This window comes from Panthera leo, chromosome A1 (assembly GCF_018350215.1).
Source record: "Panthera leo isolate Ple1 chromosome A1, P.leo_Ple1_pat1.1, whole genome shotgun sequence".
Lineage (NCBI taxonomy): Eukaryota > Metazoa > Chordata > Mammalia > Carnivora > Felidae > Panthera > Panthera leo.
The window spans coordinates 65,474,335-65,495,927 of record NC_056679.1 but is presented as its reverse complement, the minus strand read 5'-3'; the positions used below and the strand labels follow the sequence as shown (position 1 = coordinate 65,495,927).

At 39.6% G+C, this 21,593-nt stretch overlaps 1 protein-coding gene across 1 annotated transcript in view; it reads right to left on the bottom strand.

Moving 5' to 3' along the window:
* GPC6 (glypican 6) overlaps positions 1 to 21,593 on the bottom strand; it is a 1,111,907-nt gene that overhangs the window by 506,851 nt on the left and 583,463 nt on the right. The window lies entirely within an intron of this gene.

Below are 21,593 nucleotides of genomic sequence, written 5' to 3'. Positions count from 1 at the left end.
TGCAGAAATTATTTCTTATTTAACAACTTAATCTTTTAAATTAGTATTTAAAATAACTAAGAAGAAGTTATGGAAACAAATAAAATGATTTCTAAGTGGCTGTTGGTAGAAGGCAGAATAATGGGCCCCATATTTCTTTTTTGCATGTATGTAGGTATGTAAGTATGTATGTATTTATTTATTTATTTTTGCGAGCATGTGCGCACGAGAGAGAGAGAGAGAGAGAGAGAGAGAGCGAGTGAGGGAGGGGCAGAGAAAATGGGAAAGAGAGAATCTTAAGCAGGCTCCACACTCAACATGGAGCCTGATTCAAGGCTCAATCTCATGACTGTGAGATCATGAACTGAACTGATGCTTCTCTGATCAAGAGTCCAACACTTAACCGACGGAGCCACCCAGGTGCCCCAAGGGCCCCATATTTTTGGAACTTATCAGTACGTTACTTTACACAGCAAAAGCGATTTTGCAGATGCAAACAAATTAAGAATTCTGAGATGGGGAGATTATTCTGAGATGGATTATCTGAGTGAACCCAGTGTCATCACAAGGATCCTTAAATGATGGAAGAGGGAGGTCGCAAATAAGACTCAGAGATTTGAATACATGATGTTCCTAGCTCTGAGCATGGGGGAAGGCATCGTCAGCCAATGGATGCTGGCGTCCTCCAGGAGCTGGACAAGGCACAAGGTAACAGACCGTCCCTGGAGCCCCCAGATGAATGCAGCACTACTCACACCTTGACTGTAACCCAGCAAGGGCTACTTTGGAATCCTGACCTCCAGCATTGTAAGACAGTAGAGCTGGCTTGCTTCAAACTACAATATTTGCAGTAATTTTGTTACAGCTGCCATGGGAAACTAATACATTGCTTTATAAGAACTTCTTTTTTTAAACAATTTTTTTTACAATAAAAATATCTTTTGATTAACTGTTGTTTGAAACCTACTAAAAAGCTAAGAAAAATCCATTTGAGTATTCCTGCTCCTGAGTGGTTTTCACTGGCAAGTTTTAACTTCCAAATGGCATTTTGTTCTCACATACCTTCAGAACATCTTCAGGAAACATCAGGGTACTATTGAAATTTCCTCAATGACTAATAATCTCTTTTGATATTTCAAAAAAGGCTTTTATGTAAATAATGTCAGAGATTTGAAAAATAGCACTGAGCACTTGTATTTGATTCAAAGATCATAAATTTGAATACATGAATTCATATAAATTAGCAATCAGTCTGAAAATCTGTTTTATTTATTTCTTTTCTTGCTTCTTATCTGAAAAATAGGAACTACATTAATCAAAAAAATAAATGCAGTGAAAATGAAATGCAAAAATCATCTTCATTAATATGCTTAGGATACAATTTCAAGTACACAAGTAAAAAAAAAAAATCTAACATTTGAATCTCCATCACCGTATTTTTGTTTTTCTGCTTTTCCTCAGTCAAAAAGATCCCCATTTAGAAAGCCAAAAGATATCTCGGTCCCTTGTACCAGTAAGAGTGGCTTACAATAATCACGAGTATAAGTGAAATCAGTGGCTTCCACGTGGGAGACGTGTTACAAACTTGTAAGTTACACTTGGATTACGACGTGGAACTCACTGAGGATGTGTTGTAACACCTGCCTTCCAAGCTGTCCTGATATATGAGAAACGTGGAAACGGGGCAAAATGTGTCTGAGATCAAAATTTACTCAATAGTGAAGTGTTACGCTGAAATCCCGGTGCAATGTTTAGTCTGGTGCCATACAAAGACGGAGGAAAGGACGATGCAGTGAAGATCAAACGGGTTATTTGAAGCATAACTGATTATCGCCCTCTATGAAGTCATTATAGTTTAATAACCTACTACTGTGATTATTTTGATCTGTGTTTATCACCTTAAAGAGCAAAGGGGAACATGATTAACATGCTGGGCTCAAAGCTAGGGACTTTACAAACAATATCTTATTTTATCCTCCTGACACTCTCTCCGAACAGTGACGGTAACCCCACTCTACAGTTGAAAACTCTGGAACTCTGGGTATTTGAGCAACTTGCCAAAGGTCAGATGTCTTAGTAAGTGACAAAGTCAGGATTTAGAAAGAATGCAGATTTCGAGACTGTCTGATGCCAGCACCTGTGCTGTCTGTTACGTCTTGAGTGTCCAACTCCATCCTGTCTCCTCCCATGTCAGACATTGTGGACAGCTGCCAAAATGATTAGTGACGCCAGACAAAACCCAACCTCTGAGTAATGAGAAAGAACTGAAATTGTCTTGCTTTTGCTTGGAGAGAAATGGATAGCAGAAATACAAATTGAGAGATATGAAAATAATTCAGTAGAAGTCACGACATCAACTCCAGAAAGAGCACCCATGATAGTCTAACTTTAATTGTTTATATTTTTTACACATATAACAATGCCAATACTTAATTGAGATGAAATTAACATATCTATAGTTAAGATGATTTGACTGCATAGCTCCAGGGATTTTAAAAGATAGCTGCAAAATCTATGACAGGACCCCATGACAAAGTGGAGACGAATGCCTCTCCCCTTGAATTGGGCTGGCTACTGTGACTTGCTTCTGATGGATGAGATGTAGTAGAAGTGATACTACATACCTTCCAAGGCTAAGTTAGAAAATGTGACGGGGGTGTCTGGGCGGCTCAGTCAGTTAAGCATACAACTTTGGCTCAGGTCATGATTTTGTGTTCGTGAGTTCGACCCCCCGCATAGGGCTCGGTGCTGACAGCTCAGAGCCTGGAGCCTGCATTGGATACTGTGTCTCCCTCTCTCTGTGCCCCTCCACCCCTGCTTGCTCGCTCTCTCTCTCTCTCTCTCTCTCTCTCCTTCCCTCTCAAAAATAAATAGACATTAAAAATTTAAAAAAAAGAGGGAGAGAAAATATGAGAGTCTCTGCCTGCCTCTCTCTTGGAACCTTCACCCTGGCCCTGGGTATCATGTTCTAAAGAAACCCAGGCCACATGCAACTCTTATGCTACCAGATGCAATCAAAGTCCCAGCCAGCTGCCAGCACTGACCACTAGATATGTGAGTGAGTGAGCCACAGATAATTCCAGCAAAATCCCCTCCAGCTGCCCCAGCAGAACGGCACTGACTGAGGTACAGCACAGCTTTGCTGTGAGCCCTGCTCACACTGCAGATGTAGGAGCAAAACAGATATTGTTGTTTGGTTTAAGTTAGTACGTGTCTTAGCTTGCTCATTATTTAAAAAATATTTTTTTAATGTGTATTTAATTTTGAGAGTCAGAGACAGAATGCAAGTGGGTTAGGGGCAGAGAGAGAGAGAGGGGGAGACACAGAATCGGAAGCAGGCTCCAGGCTCCGAGCTGTCAGCACAGAGCCCGACGCGGGGCTCAAACTCACGAGCTGTGAGTGAGATCATGACCTGAGCCGAAGTCGGTCGTTCAACCGACTGAGCCACCCAGGCACCCCTAGCTTGCTAATTATTAAGACTAATGTTGTCATGGGCTACCATAACAAAATACCACATCCTGGGGGGCTGCACAACAGAAATGTATTTCCTTCCAGTTCAGGAGGCTGGAAGTCCAAGATCAAGGTGTCAGTAGATTTGAATGCACTCTGAGACCTCTCTCCTTGGCTTATAGATCACTGTCTTCTCCTTGTGTGTTTACATGGTCTTCCTTCTGTGTGTGTGTGTGTGTGTGTGTGTGTGTGTGTGTGTGTGTGAGAGAGAGAGAGAGAGAGAGAGAGAGAGAGAGAGAGAGAGTTCTAACCTTCTTTTCTTACAAGGACCCCAGTTATACTGGGTTGGGGCCCACCCATTTTAACTTAAATACTTCCTTAAAGTTGACATCTTCACATACAGTGCCCTTTTGAGGCACAGGGAGTTAGGACTTCAGCATATGAAGTCCGGCGGGGGTGGGGGGGAGGACATAATTCAACCCATAACAGTACATTTAGAGGCTATTTGTTATTCAGGAATATACATCTAGAATAACAATTATAATACTTTATAATAGAAACTAGCCATATGTGTGTCCTCTGGCATATTTACATGGGAAATATATTAATGTCAGTAGGGCCTAAGGCAATTGCTATTGGAAAAATTGTTGTGGTCCTAAGTCGTTGTAGCTGGGGCAGATGTCCTAGTAAAAATAACCATGACAAGAAGGAGGATGAGAGCCTTCATTTACTACACATTAGGAACCAAGCTGTACCCTAAGTTTTTAGGACACGAAGTCTCATTTAATCTTTACAAAAACCTACAAAGAAAGTCTTACCATCCTGGGGTTAGAGTCAGGAAAATGGGGGCTATGTGAAGAAGGAAGGAAGGAAGGAAAGAGGGAAGGAAGGAAGGAGGGAAGGAAGAAGGGAGGGAGGGAGGGAGGGAAGGAAGGAAGGAAGGAAGGAAGGAAGGGGAGAAAATGAAGAGTGGCTGCCTAGCACATGAGGAGGTCAGGATGTTTTACTTGGGAGGCAAGTGTGGACCGAGGTCCTGGCTCTCCAAACACAAGGTTTTTGTGAAAAAGCTCTTGTGAAACAGCACATCAGTGACTGGCCCAATGTCACAAAGGTAAGACTAAGCTGAGATGAAATGTAGCTTGGGGGTACTGTGTTCCTTCTACTGTCACTACTCGATTGTAAAAACAATCTTTCTAAACAAGCTGTAGAGGATGCTAAGCAAACTTTGCTTATTCATCTATCTCCTGTGTTCCTTAATTGTACTGAAAAGCTGCAAAACCATATCGCTGAATAGAAAGAAAAATGTGATTAGAGACAGTGTAACACTGGGTACAATGGATACCCCTCAGTGAAGGCATTTGCCTGGGGGATTACTGATTCACCCTTACAACCTGGCCTCTGCATGAAATGCTTAGATGCTGGATCTTTCTATGAATGTGTGGTTAAGGGGGTGAGAAAATCACTGGGATGCCAACTCTTTTAAGAATCATTTGTATTTCTGAAGAACAGTTGACAGATGCTCAAAGGAAAGAAACCTTTGGGTCTTTGTTCTACATCACGTGACTGGCTCCTCATATCACTCTGTGAGCAGGGACCTTTGTTTTTCACACCTCTCCTTCCTATCAGGGACAGCTCCTGGGGTGGCAGATGGACCCTGTCAGACTGGTGTTTGCCCTGCTGAGAACTGGACGGACCAGCAGGGTTGCAGACATGGGCCGTGACTCTGTGCCTCACCTCAGCGTGAGGAAAGTCATTTTCTCAAAGGCTGTTTATGTTCTGTGCTGATTTGACCCTGTCTCCCTTTTGGAGTTATATTGAAGAGTTAAGTCCATCAGCTTGCTGAGTGTAGTAATGTGTGCAACCCTGCCTCCCCCAGGCTGTATAAGAAAGGGGCTGGAGGGGCTCCTGGGGTGCTCAGCTGGTTAAACATCCAGCTTTGGCTCAGGTCATGATCTCACAGTTCGTGAGTTCAAGCCCCACACCGGCTCTGTGCTGACAGCTCAGAGCCTGGAGCTGCTTTGGATTCTGTGTCTCCCTCTCTCTCTGCCCCTCCCCCGCTTGCGCTCTGTCTGTCTGTCTCTCTCAAAAATAAAGAAACATTAAGAAAGGGGCTGGAAGCTGACAGTTTGTGGTATTAATGGGCTAATCACTTTCAGCGTGTGTGGCTGCATCCCTCAGTTACACGTGTGCGTTCAGAAAAGGTTGAATTTCCTAAGGTTTTGCACACTGACTAAAAATTAACTCGTTAAATGCGGTGGGAAGACTACTTGCCTCAGTTGGGCACCTCATGAGGAAACATGTCCCGACTTGCCCTCCTCCTGCCTGCAACCACCAGTATCTATGGGCTGTGAACGAGAGAACTGAGAGAAATGTCTGCATTTAGAGTTTCTCTTGTTGGTCAGCTATCACAAAGAACTATTCTGAAAAGGGTCCAGTCAGGTTAAAACCCTACATCAGCACATTTGCTTTATCTTGGTTTCTGTTCAGTTTGGTTTGTCTGCTGGCCTCTCCAGCAGTAATGAGTGTATGTAAATCTCCTGAAGCAACGTACTGGTGAGATAAATACCTCTGGGCCGTATCCACTATGTGGCTGAGGATTTACTTTTCAGTTTAGTGACAGGACAGAGAGAGGGAAACCTTAACAAAGATCCTGTGGCCCAACTGAACTCCTTCCTCAACTCCACAAATATCCAGTCGCACTTAAGATGTTACTGATGAAAAAAAGAGTAGGCCACCATGAATTTCTGAAGATGCACATTTAAGTCAAGCAATGATCTAAGTAAGCCAAATGACTCTTTATTGTTTTGTTTTATATTTTTCATTATTTATTAGGATTATTAATGTAATTATTATTTACTTAATGGGAAAGGGCACAAGGAGATACAGCCAGGCAGGCATACATCTTAAAATTTATAATATAGGCTATTGGCACTTAAGGTCTGAACGTTAAGTATGTAAGTGCTCAGGAAACCCAACTGACAAAGCAAAGGACACGGTGAGGTTCAGCAGAGAGCAAAAGCTGGCAAATCAAGTCAGTGTCTGTGAGTGTGATCCAGGGGTGCTACAAGGAAGAAGCACTGGGGTCTAATCCAAAAAACAGTATTTCCCAAACTTTCCTCGAAGCCTCCCTCAAATTTGAACATGCCCTTCCTTTGCTTCCGCTCTTCAGAAAATCACGGAAGCTTTGCCCGAGCATTCTCTGGAGTAACACCAGGGACTTCACTCAGCTTTCCACGTTCCAGATGTAAGGGGGGGAGCTCACAGCCTTGCCGCTTCATCTCTGAGTAATTCTTGTTTCCCACATATACTTCTGCAGATTGCACAGGTTTTAGGGCTTGATCAAACACGGCTCGCATCCCATTCGTTCTGAGGACACGTGTTAAGACGCAAAGGACAGCTGATTATTTAAGCCTGAAGGAAGTAGCTCCCATACTGAGAGTGTGACAGGTAAAGGCTGTGATGCGGGGTGCTGGCAATAAAGGGATGGGTAAGACACAGTTGTAATCATCTCAAGAAGCCTCCAGGAGAGCAGGAAGGGTAACAGGGTGACCTTACCAGATCACATCACATGATATGACCCATCAGGGCTGGAATAGATGAGGTGTGGATTCACTCGGAGGGGTGCATGATGGGGACAGTGTTAAAGAAGAGGTTACACAAATGGAAGAGCTCCCTTTACTGAGATCCTGTTACAGTCCACACACGATGCTGAGTACTTTATAATCACTATCTTATTGAACATGCTTAATGAATTATGAAGACGGCTTTATTTTTAACCCCGTTTCAGGGATAAGGGAATTGAGGCTTAGAGATGTTAAGGAACTTTCCCAGCATTCCACAGCTAATGAATGGTGAAGTCAAATCTTCAAATGGTAAAGCCGGGCTGCAGACTTCTCCACTTAAAGGGTGTCATATGCTACCTCACTGTTAGAGAGACCTCAAAAGAACAAACAGGGTTTATCAAGCAGCACATAAAGTGCACAAAGTTTTCTACAATGGGTTTTCTGTAACAGAAATGTAAACCATAACACTGCTGCTCAAAGGCATTTTACCATAACATAAACAACCTTGACTTATGAATTGGGGATGTTCTGGAAAGTTCTATGGAATGAAATTTCACTCACTTATTAAAAAAAGCAACTTTACTGAGGTACATGTATCAGTTACTTATTTATTTATTATTATTATTTATTTATTTATTTTTTTGCCTCCAACATCAGCCCTGGGTAAGCACTGTTCTGCTTTCTGCAAGTCTAGGTAAGCTGTTTTTGTTTGTTTATTTGTTTGTTTGTTTTTCTCAAAATTTTAAGAGAGAATCAGACAGTAGGCACTCGTTTGTGTCTAGACTCTTTGGCTCAGCATATCTTTGAGATTCATCGACATCAATCCACATTATCAGTATTTTGTTCCCGTTCCCACTGAATAGTAGTCCTTTGCATGGCAACACCATAATTATTTACCCATTCTCCTACTGATGCACAGTTGGGTTATTTCTTATTTGGGGCCGAAAATAGCATAAGTTTGAAGATGGCATACAGGAGTCCACTCTTCAGAAAAATGCTATGGCGAATTATCCCATCATTGATCTGCTTTTCAAAGTTTGCAGAGCCCCCCACTTTGGTCTTGAACACATTGGGCCTTTGATTCTGGATCCAAGAATTCTCAGCCTCTGCTCATCAAGTGCCCTTCAGCATTGACTTACATCCTCTATTTCTTCATGGAGCTTGTCCAATTTTGATCTATGAGTTCTGGCTTATTTCAAGTTGCTAAAGCTCAGAGGATCCCCTCTATCTTCACTGACCCATAATAATATCCCAATCCAGTCACCATGAGTTGAAGGTTTGAGGATAGCAGTGAGCACTGCATGGGCCAATTCTCTCAAATTATCTATCAGCTCTTTCTTTACCATCAGTTTCTGAAATTAATGTAATTCCTCCTTTGAATTACTCTTCTCTCCCATAGGCAATCAAAACATGTTGGATTAGCAGAGAAGAAAATTGCAGTGCACGAGAAATGAGGAAATATCTTTATTATCATGTGCCTCGATGGGAGAAGACAAAAACGTAGACATCAGTGTTGGTCCGCACAGCTGGCTGCATAATCGAGAGGCCGCAGGGGGGCACTTTCGGTGGTACATCCTCTGGTCAAAGGCTCCCTCTTGCAGACAAAAGGTTACAACCTCTGGCTTTAAGCTAAATCCTTCCATCAGATCCACAATGGAGATATCTGGAAAGCTGCTTAAATGAAGTGCTGTCTGTCCGGAGAGCAGAAGTGATAATCCGCAGAATCCTTTGGTGTTTCATGCTCTCCATCATTATTGGCATGTCGGACCTGACTGCATGGAAATGAGCTGAACCTCAGCAAAAGGATCTTGAAGTAGGTCAGACATTTATCATCGCAATAGATAGAAAATTCGCTTTTTATTTGGCCATTTTTTCCCCAGACAGTAAGTTCCATTGAACTTGAAGTGACCCATGATTATAATAGGCGTTTTATCTTCCAAGTGGGGAGGAGGAGGATTTGGGGACAGTACATTTACTGCCGTTTCTAAGGGCCATGAAGGAACTTTTACAAACCATATCCTCTAAAATGTCTCCCCAACTGATTTTATTTTTGCCTGGTGTTATCTGCCACAATCCGATTGTGAGGCAGTACCCATTCGTTAGCACACTTAATGCCCTAAGCCCTTCTGGCATATTTAAGGTAAAAAATAAACCTATTTCCAGTTATGCTTTGAAATATATAAAAAACTTATATATTTTGTTCTTTACATAGAATGTGGGTAACTTAAGTCACCAGTTCTTACGCCGAAAGAATCAACTCTCTCTGTCGGTTGCCACCCACCCAGCACAGGACTTAGCCTCCGGGCACCTGCAGGGTGGTACGGTGGTTAGAGTCCTGTGTTCAGGCCAGACGGTAGAGGTCAAATTCTAACTCCATCTCTCATTTGCTTAGCAACCTCGAGCAACTAACTTAGCCTCACTGTGCTTTGGGTTTACTGTCTCTAAAAAAGGAATGATATATCATAATAGTAACTATCTTATAAGGTCATTGTGAAGATAAAAGGAGGTGACAGATGCCTGGCACAGAAGAGGCACTCAAGAAATATTAGATGTTATTCCTGCCCTGTTAGATCCTCTAGAGTCTAAACGAGTAAGTATATGGCTAAACCTCTTTCCAGGAGACACACTCTACATAGTTGAGGGACAGGGCGCCACAGCCTAGCTGGAATTGAAGCAAGGAAGGTAGTAGGCAACATTGTACGCTATCAGCATTTTACACTGACAGAAGGCAGCTTTCAGCGACGTGTCACATACAGGCAGCATCAGCTGCAGTGTTAATTGTGCAGAACTGGCCTTTAGTGCAGCAGTAGAAAGAGCAGCCTTAGGTCCACCTGAGAGCATTGGCCAGAGGAGGCGGGCGCTGGAGCAGAGCATTCACAAGGGGAAAGCACTAGAAAGGCAGTTCTCATCTCATATTTACACAGTACATAATCATATTCAGTAACGCATTCACATATTAATTCAGTTATTACAAGATAGACATTTTTCTTTATAATGCCTAAGTATCTGTTGCTACAGCTAATTTGAAACCAGGTAGGATGATAGTACATCCAAAGTAGGGAAGGAAAAAAAAAAACTGGGAGAATTTTGCTTATAAAGTTGACTGGCCCATCATTAAAGAAGCAATGTATTTTAAGAATGCTCCCTGCAAAGGTAAGATGGAAAGGCATTTGAGAAACAGGACGGTCATATTTTAAGGGTTTTGACTCATAATGACATCCTCTTTTATTTTTTCTAGTGCAAAGGTTACTTCCCAACACATTCCTGAGTAAACACAGGGGGCCACCCCTACCTCTTGCAACACAAATTCACAGCACATATAGTGGACCCCCATTTAATAAAGGACTCTGGAAATCTGAGAACGACAGTGGAGGCTAGACCCGTGGATCTTGTAAACTGTACCCCAGCATCAGGATGCCACAGTGGTTCATAAATACCAGGGAGAGTGCTATTTACAGCAGGGTAAACTACAAAGGAGACGTTTATGATGTCACAGTGGATCAGTCATATTTATGACTGTCCAGAGAAAAGCACTACTCTAGCTCTACCAACCAGATTATTATCTACCGGAAACCCAGCCTAACCAGCTTATTGTTTCCATTAATGAGTAATGTGTGACAAATATGCTTTGAAAATATCAAAAACTCTGAAAAAGATAAGGCTTTGGTGAACTGTATGTTGCATTAGAAATCTGTTCCTTTGGGTTTAATGAATTACTAATAGAAATGATGATTATTTCAGTTTCTACTTCTGAATAATCTGCAACAGAGATTGGCACGCTTTAACTGTGAAGGGTCAGGCAATAAATATTTTCAGCTTTGTGGGCTGTATGGCCTCTGTCACAACTACCCAACTCTGGTTGTAGTGAAAAGGCAGCCATATAGAATAAAAAAGACAAGAAATAACAAGTGTTGGCAAGGATGTAGAGAAAAACAAACACTTGTGCACTGTGAGTGGGGTTTAAATTGGTGCAGCCACTGTGGAAAACAATATGGTGGTTCCACAAAAAAATTAAAAATAGAAATACCATATGATCCAGCAATTCCAATACTGGCTATTTACCCAGAGATGAAAACACTAATTTGAAAAGATATATGCACTCTTACATTTACCGAAGTATATTTATCGTAGCCAAGCTATGAGAGCAACCTAGTATCCATTAACAGATGAATGGAAAAAGAAGATGTGGTTACACATACACAATGGACTATTACTGAGTCATATAAAAGGATGAGTTCTTGCCATTTCCAGCAACCTGGATGGAGCTAGAGGGTATTATGCTAAGTGAAATTAATCAAAGACAAAAGCCATATTATTCACTTACACGTGGAATCTAAAAAGATAAGACAAACAAATAGCAGAAAGAGACCCATAATTATGTAGAACTAACTGATGGTTGCCAGAGGGGAGGGGTGGGGAGGCCAAATGAATGAAAGGGAAAGGGAGGTAGAGGCTTCCAGTTATGGAATGAATAAGTCTCAGTGGTGAAAGGTACAGCATAGGGAACATAGTCAATGGTATTGTAATAGCATTGCGTGATGATGGATGACAACTATGCTTATAATAAGCATAGCATCATGTATAGATTTGTCAAATTGGTGTGTTGTATACCTGAAACTAATGTAACATTGTGTATCAACTACACTTCAATTTAATTAAAAACAAAAAAAGAAAAAAAAGAAAACACAGCCACAGGTAGTGCATAAATGAATGGGCGTGACTGCGCTGAATTAAAACGTGAATAAAACGAGTTAGTCTACAACGAATTCGTTTTACCATTTGGTTGTCCTCAGCCTGTCTGTGACTTTTGGACTTTGTTTTTACAACATTTATCACATCACCTTGACCGAACTAAAGGTAAAAACTATAAGGAACCTGTTCTTGTTTCTATATCTGCTTAGCTATGTATCAAACTGTTTGCAAAGTTCATTCTTTGGGCCAGAAAACAGTATCAAGAGTGAGGATGCAGAGTTGAAAGAGCCACAACCCCTTTCTGTATTTTAAAATATGTTATTGAAAGAATGTGTCAAACCAGAGGGAGAGAGAGAGAGAGAGACAGAGAGAGAGATTAAAAAAATGGCAAATTTTGGAAGGCCATAAACTTCACAGTGATAGAGAACAGGGAAACAAAGAGAGCATGCTACACTGGGAACAGAGGGAATAATAAATGCCAATGGAGGTATTACTCTGGAAGGTTCGTGATTGGGTTTGCCTCTTTATATACAGTGGCAAGTAAGCTCACGTATCCACTATATTTTGGCTTACACTATTTTGTTTTATAACCACTTTCTCCTATGTGTTGGGGGCTGTGTATATATGCTTCCCAGGGATGCTGACTAGGGCAGGATTTTATCTTGGGAATTGAAATTTTGAATTGGATTAAATCCTTTCCGGGGCATATGCACCATAAACTCCTCCCTCCTCATTCTATGCAATTTGCTTTGGGACTCATCTTCCTCTTTGAATTGAATGCAGTACCTTGACGGACTTTCCATTCTGGCGAGTCCCCTGCACAGACCCCCTAAATATCAACTCATGGAGTGATAAATCAGTGGCAATGTCTCTCCTGCAGAACGGAAAGTCCATTCCTAGGCTTGCTTATTTTCCCCAGAAGTCAGCTAAACTTTCATGTGAGTGGCGAAAACTCTTTGAAGCTGCCCTCCTAAATACTTTAGAAATGCCATTTAGCTGGTACTGTGGGGAGAGAACTTAAGAAAAATTTAACACTGATAGCATTACGTTTGTTCTTCATTCAATCTTGGTGAACTTCCTAGGCACTCGAGCATATTGCTTTTACTGTTGCTGTCATTTCTGAAAGCCAAATTGCACAAAAACTTTTATAATCACCCAAGGGAAGTCCTCACGGAGTCTGGTGTCATTTCATGAATAGCAACATCTGCACGGGCTTCATGGTGTCCTGACCACTTCCTTGCTCTGTACTCAGGTAACCCCTCCAGCAGTCAGGGCAGGCTCCCCTACCTGAACAACGGGGCGGGCAGGACCTCCCAGGATTTCATGCCACCTCAGCCGATGACCCATTTGTTGTACAAAGGACTGAAATAAGACCCAGAGGATGAAGTAACTCTCCCAGTCGAGAAGTCAGAGGGTGATATCCCGGAATCAGGAAGGGACTTTTCTAGACCAGAGCTCTTTTTTACTGTTTCCCAATGGCACTCCTATACCACTGAAAATAAAAGAGCCAAATGAGATAATGAAATTCATCAACTGACGGCTCAAAGTAAACTGGCTGCATTAAAAGCAAAGCCTTTCAAGGGGCGGATAACACAGGTGCCAGGAGGAGGCTTAAAATAAAAGCTTGAAATGCCTTGACAGGAGAAAATTAAGCTCTTGGCTTCCTGTTATTCGCCCACCACCATCCATTTTTGGTGGCTGTCTTCTCGTAGATAAAATCAGAGTTTGTGGATGCTTTCTGTGATTAATAGTTAGACATTTTTTTTTGTAAAAAAAATACAATTTCATGTTCTTGAAGATCTTGCTAAACCTACGCTACCAAAATTTATAAATATTTTTGCCTACATTTGGAGCTTAATTACTGTATAGAGTTAGATGTGTCATCTCTGGAATGTATGTCTTATTCATTTATGTTCCCAAGACATGGAACACGGTCTGGTATACAATAGGCCTCAGCAAACCTTCATGGATTTCATGCAAAAGAATTTGTTTTTCACTACTGTGAAACAGAAAAAGATCTCACCAAGTTGTAATGATAATAATAATAATAATGATAATAATAAAAGAATGATAATGATAATAGCTAGCATTTTTGAATGTCTATTATGGCCAGGCACTATTCTAAGGGATTTAGGCAGAAATCTACTCTTTTATTTTTCCAAACAGACCCCCAGACACTATTAGCACCCCCTTTAAGAAAAACAAAAAAAAATAAAGAAACTGAGGCACAGAGATATTAAAGTAACTGCAATATGGTCCCCAAATTAGAGAGTAAAGGTTCCAAGGTCAGCACTCAAACACAAAAAGTCTGGCCTCTGGGTCCACCTTTTTAGCTAGAAAAATGATATAGTAAGTAACTGTATTTTTATTTTACTATAGTGACCGCAACGACAGCAAAATGAGACTCAAATTATTGTTATACAATGGTTATTTTGTGAAATAGCATTAGCTGTGATAGATCTTGGCCAGCTATAAAGATAATTAAGGATCAAGAGTCTTCATTATTATAACTTAACTGTTCTCCATGTAATAAAAGTACAAATAAATTTAGAATGCTCATTCCACACACACCCCCACCTTTGAAAGTACTAGGGAAAACTGTAAAGCAGACATAGAATATCATACAGAACAACTCTACAAGTATATTATCACCTCCAAGAATGACACCAAGACATTCTGTACAGGAATTCTGAAGTTCTTCATTCCGACACATCATAACTAACATATATTGGTATAAAAATTTCTAAGCACCAAATTTAAGCCCATGGACTGACTCAATTGAAATCCGGGGGGGGGGGGGGGGGGGGCGGAAACTACTTCAAAGAAGAGATTAAAATGAGCCTTCCCCTTCTTACATTTAAGAGAGTGGAAGTAAAGGGGCCAACAATTTAAAGCAACTCTTCTTTAAACAATACACACAGTATTGAATATCTACTCTGGGACTGGCACTAATGTGGCCTTGCAGATACAAGGCCCCTTCTCTGTGGATCTGTGAGAGGCACATGTAATCAAATGATCACTCACATACAAAACGCAGAACTATAATGACACAGAGTTAAGACAAAGAGGTGAACCTTGCTCTAAAAACCTCCAAAGGATGGATTTGTCTAAGGTCATCCATGAGGACCTTCCTGAGGAGCCAGTGCTGGTTGCTAGTGTGTAAAGAACGAGAAAAGGCTCACTAAGTGTGAAGGGGAAGGAAGAGGAGGAGCAAGACACATGGCAAAGACCTTTCTATAAAGGTCTGAGCTCTTATCCAACAAACCCGATTTTCAGAAAGCTGAGCTAAAGTAGATGGATCAGTACTATGGCTACATATGTGTGTAGTATGTTACTATCCATAATTCTCAATCAGGTTCATATAAATCAAAACCATGTTATGCATAACACAGTAATATGGTTGTAATGGGTTGTATTGTGTATCCTGCCCCTCCAAAAGATATGTTGCAATCCTAACCCTCAGTACCTCAGAATATGACCTTAGTAAGAAACAGGGTCCCTACAGAGTAATCAAGTTCATTGGTTAAGAGCTCAGACTTTGAACAGGATTGCCAAGAAGAAAATACCTGACTGCTCGTGTGTTAGCTGTCAATGCTTCTATCACATAGAGGAAATAATAGCATATACCTCACAGAGTTGTTAAGATTATTTGTGACATACTTAGAGCCTTTTATTCTGTACTCTTTTCTTTTAACACAATGGCAATTTTCATTTTTTTATCTTAAAAATAATGATAATAATATAATTATTATTAATATAAATGTACAGCGATCATCCTTTTCTTGACCCTACTTCAAGGTCAGCTTCAATTTCTCCCCTTCATTTTCATAACAAAATACCTTAAAATAATTGTTTATTCTTGCAGCCTATGAGGTTTCTCCTCCCCATTCCCTCTTAAAACCACAAAGATTCAGCCTCATCACCCCAACAAATTGTTAGTCAAGACTACTGATAATAAGCTCCACATTAATAGTCTGTTCTCATCCTCATTTTACATTGACCCAGCTGCAAAATTTAACATGGTTCTCATATGCTCCTATTTGCTACAGGTTTTTTCACTTGACTTCTAGAATATCATATTCTTATGGTTTTCCTTCTATCTTATTGGCTGCTGTTCCTGGTTCTGTTTGCTGATCCATCCACTTCTGTCAGATTCCTTAAAATGGAGTCCTTGGATCTCCACTCTTCACTATGTACACTCACTCCCTTGTGATGCTATCTAATCTTACACCTCTAAATATAACCCATATTCTGAAGCCTCCCACTTGCATAAATCCAGATTAAACCCTTCTCCAGAACTCTAGACTCATAGATTTAACTGCCTACTCAAGATCTCCACTTGGATGCATAAAAAAAAAAAAGTCTAAAACTTCCTACGTTGCAAACCGATCTCCTCATATTCTTCCCCCAAACTGTACACCTCCAGTCTTCACCGTCTCACTCAATGGCAACAACATATTTCCTGCTGTTCAGGGCAAAAACCTTGGAGTCATCATAGAGTCTTTACTTTGTTTTTCCCCATCTCACATCCTGTTGGTTTCCACCTTCAAAATATACCTCCAATTCACCCACTTCTCACTCCTTCCATTGTTAGTTACAGTCACTAACACCTCTTGCTGAGGTGCCTGCAAATAGTCCAACTGGTGTACCTCCTTTTCCTCTTCCCTCCAACAGGCCATTCTCAACATCGTACCAAGAGTTCTATAAACCCATTTGCATTATTCCTTTGCTCAAAACCCTTTAACCAAACATGAAGAGCAGAAAACATATTCTATGTTGAAATGAAAAGAAAAATGCAATATGGAAAAGACAGGATTTATAAGCATTGGGATATTGGAACAAAAATCTAAATGAATAAATAAATATCATCATGTGTTCTTCTATTGGAAGCAGAGTTTAAATTTCCTATTTTTTCAAACTAATACGGTTTTGATGAAACATTATGTTATGGAGCCCAAAAGAGCAAGTTAAAATTTCATATCTAAAAGACCCGACATAATAAAGCATTAAACCATCAGCCACTGCTCACTCATATAAGATCTATTAACAATGTAACTACAGTGTATTGGTCTGCTATGACAACAGGCAGTATTTGGGATTAATTTAATCATGGAGAAAAAAATTAAGTGTTATGAATAAATATGTATTACTAAAGGGCTCTTAACACTTTAACCCATCAAATAATAGGTGGTGGATAATTCATATCCTTACATTATAACTAATATTACTTAAAATAAGAGGTTATCAATCGTAGCTATACATTTTTGTTGTTGTTATAATTTAAACTATAATGTTGTTTAATTGAATAATGTAAGCAATTTACCTACTCTCAAAGTTAAAAAATATATATAAATAAAATATATAAGGTATAAAATATAATTACACATGTAATATAAAATAAAAATATAATATATATAAATAAACATATACATATATTTATTTATACACACACACACACAAACACACACCCTTTATTTCTTCTTTTTCTCCTTATCTATAGCCCACAGGATCACTATTCTTTTTGACTCTATATAACACTTATACACCATGCTACACAGTTGGGCACTTGTATTTCTTTATTAGCCTTTATTTTTGCTATGTAAATGCACGGTTCATCTCTTTGGATAAATTATGATAAGTAACTCAAGGGCCATTTTTCCCTCTTCATTTCTTCTAGCTCTCAGAGAATAGTAAAAACACAGTTGGTGTTTAGTTAACAGCAGTTTATTAAAATACTCAACAAGAGGGGCACCTGGGTGGCTCAGTTGGTTAAGCAACCAACTCTTGATTTCGATTCAGGTCATGAATCGAATCAGGTCTCAGACCATGGGTCTGAAATCGAGCCCCGTGTTGGGCTCCACGCCCAGCATGGATTCTCTCTTTCCCCTCTCTCTGTCCTTCCCCTGCTCACATGTTCTCCCTCTAAAATAAATAAATAAATAAATAAATAAATAAATAAATAAATGTACTCAATAAGATCATCTCTATGCTTTAACATAATTGAATCTTCAGAAACCAAGAAACAGTTAACAGTCTTATAGTAATTTATGATGACCTCCACTATTTTAAAAGGATTTCCATTGGTACATTTGCTTTTCCTACTTGGCTTTGCACATCTTCCAAGGACCCTGCAAATGGCCTGGATCTTTCAGTTTGTTCTTTTTATTCAGAGATAGAGAGAATTTCTAATTCCCAAGGATAAAAGTAATGTTATGATATCACTTGCACAGGCTGGCAAAACCATCATTTTATTACCCTGTAAAGTAGCTAAGACCTGATCAAATTATTCTGGATAGCATCTGTACAAACCTTCAACCATCTACAGAATTCACAATGGGTTGACATAGCTGACTACTTCCAAATCTTTCGCAACGTCTCTGATATTTTTATGGTTTGTCATCTCCCACAGAGAGCTTCTTTCAGTCTGTAGCTTTCTTTCTACTTGAAAGCTGGCTTTGATTCTCTCCTGCTGCTTATGAGTAAACTCCCTGGTGCGTTCGCAATTTATTGTGATCTATTTTCTTCTTTCCAATAAAGATAAATTTTACGGCCCCTCTCAAAGCGACCAATGTGAAAAAAGCCTTCAGAGTGATATTAGTGACAAGTAAGGTGCACTGCATACAGTTGGTACTAAATACATGATACGTGACCGCAAATTGTTTACTGTCCCACCATTTTAACACAGGAAATGTGGAACAAGAACTTACAACGAGGAAGAGGTAGCAAGAAGTGGCCACGAGAAAAGGCAGTTACTGTTATTTTTCTTCAACTCCTACTTCTGTTAAATCCACAAAAAACTTGCTTTGCCTAACTAAAACTTTTAGTTTTAGTTAGGAACCAGGGCTGGAGGTCAGCTGAAGACGTATTAAGATAACCTCTGAGCACTGTCAAGAGTCACATCCGGATGTGGCTTTCTTCTCCAGTCTGTTGGTTCCTGGCAATTTATGCAACAGTCACCTCAAGCGTGTTGCGCCATTTCACACCTTTGTCCTTCACGGCCCCATTGGCATGGGACCTTCTACACATTGTCGACATGGAAAACCTGTCTTCATCTTTGCAAAATTCGTCTCGGCAGCAGCATACAGGTAGGTTCTTTCCAGGCATGCTCACCAACTCTGCCCTTCACCACTGATGCAGGGCTTATCACTTACTCCTTGGTGTAAACTGTGCAAATATCTGTTACTCATGTTCTACTCATTTCCTATAGTTTATACTCATTTGTTCACATTCCTATGTCTCTTATTATGCAACTTTTGTAAGCGGGGTTCATGCCTCCTGAATCTTTTGATCCACTCTGCCTATCACAGCACCAGAGACAAATTAAGTGTTCAGTTAACATGGGTTGAAGGTTAATAGTCCGGAGGGGTTAAAAACATTTTTGAACATGCTGCTTTATTCTCAGCACAGGTTGGGAGTCAGAGAATTTTGCTGATACCCTCTCACCAATTTATAGTCATCTGAGAAATTAATCTGATTTAGATTCATATAGTAGGAAAGTAAATAAACTAGATTTTTAAAGACCGTTCTAATACAAGATGGTTTAATTTTATAAGTTTATATAAATAACAAAAATGAGACAAAGAATGTGTTGTCAAGCAGAACATATTAAATTTAAAAAATGTTTATTTATACTGAGAGAAGGGGGTGGAGAGAGAGCGCAAGCAGGAGAGGGGTAGAGAAAGAGGGAGAGAGAGAATCCCAAGGATGCTCCGCACTGTCAGGGCAGAGCCTAATGTGGTGCTTGAACTCACGAACCGTGAGGTCGTGGCCTGAGCCGAAATCAAGAATCGGATGCTTAACTGACCCAGCCACCCAGGAGCCCCATCAAGCAGAATGTATTAATGGGCCCATGATAATTAATGGATATGAATGCTGTGTAGTCTATAATTAAAATACATTTTAGATGCCTATAGATGCTATATTTTTAGAATGTTGATGCTTCTTAAAAATTGAAAAATGTCATAAGTAGGTAAAACTTCTCTTTTCTTAGTATTGAAAATCTACATATTAAAACCATTTTTTTAAATTTTTTTTTAACATTTATTTATTTTTGAGACAGAGAGAGACAGAGCATGAACGGGGGAGGGGCAGAGAGAGAGGGAGACACAGAATCGGAAGCAGGCTCCAGGCTCTGAGCCATCAGCCCAGAGCCTGATGCGGGGCTCGAACTCACGGACCGTGAGATCGTGACCTGAGCTGAAGTCGGACGCTCAACCGACTGAGCCACCCAGGCGCCCCTTAAAACGATTTTTAAAAAGGTAATGCCAAGAATATACTCACTTGGGCCTTCCATGGATTCCCATTGAAACTTTAACATCGTAATTCAAATGAAAATATGTAAATACATCCTAGAAGGGGACAAGAGTGAGGTGGAATTTGAAAAACCAGAAGCATATTTAAAAAAAAGAAAAAAAAAGACTCAAATAATGAGGTTTAATGTTATATGTGAATCAAACACTAGTACTGTGAGAGAAACAGAGGTACCCCAAAACCATAAACAGAGATTCAGAAATTCCCAAATGAGAAATAGGATGGAGGAAAAGATATTATTGTTCTTCCTAAAACTGCTCACTCAGTTCTTACGAGAAAGAACTGAAAGGAACCTGTATGTCATCAGGAAAATATGTTAGGTCTCTGTGGGTTTCAATGAATTATGTTTAATAGACTGGTGGAGTAATCAAATTATGATAATTTGGAAAAGACATCCCAATCTCTTCATGTAAGGTGTTCAAGAGTGATTTCTTCTTTATTTTCCTTGTGTTCTGGTTGTAATCAGATTCACAACATGATGTGTCATTAGTCCCATATGATAATGATAATCCTACCATGAGTTATGGAAAAGGCTAAGCCAATTTTGACTTCCCAAAATAGTTACAGCTGGTTTACCTTGTCCCCGTGAACATGTTATTTTTTCCCCATTAACTTCAGTAATTTTGTGAATTTCAATAACGTTCACATATAATACTTAAATATTGCCATGTCCTAAGGACAATGATAACTTGAATTTAGAAAAACTAAAATTACTTTAAAAATGGGTTTGTCTTTCTTTCTGGAGAGCCAGTAAGGAAATTCAGAAAACACATTAGCATGTATCCTAAGATATAATGTAATCACATCACATTAGCATGTTTCAGACTCATGAATGGAATCTGAGTTTGATAAGCTATGTTCTTTCATAGAGATAAAATTATTGCCACAATATAAATCTAATGGAATTGACTATCAAGGGAAAGGAAACAAATTGAGTACATGTGTTAAATACAGTAAAATTTTTAATTCTTACCTTTGATTGCATCTCAAATGAATCTTTTAGAAGTGAAAATATAGTACTTAAACCATTTTATAGCAATGAATGAATGAATGAATTTGAACAATTCATTCTGCTTATAAAGAATTTAAGGACTAAAATTTTGCAGCTTTGCTCAGTGAATCAGGTATAAACGTTAACCTCTCAGAGTTTTTGAAAAGTAATAACATTTGTAGTGGAGAATAGTAAAATGAAAATGAACTGATTGTTTTACATTATTTATAAATGTAATGTTTCCTTTACCACAGTGGTGCTAAGTCCTTTCACCCCAACACAATTTAGCAACACAAGAGCACAGGAAAACAAATACAATGTCATAAAAACTACAGAATTATACTCCAGAAGACTGACTATGGTTTTAAAAGGATTCATATCATTTAAATAGTTTATTCTTGGTCTATGTTTCAAGCTATCGATAACACATATTTTCACTATTATTTACAATGTCAGAAGAGGCAACAGATAACATAAACAGAACATTGTTTATAGTGCTTCTTCTGTGTTTCTCCAAAAAATATTTGCAATTATCTTTTCAACTGTATTTAAGTTAGTACTTGAACCCCTTGAATTTTCTATTTATTTTATCTGCACAACTTTAAAAA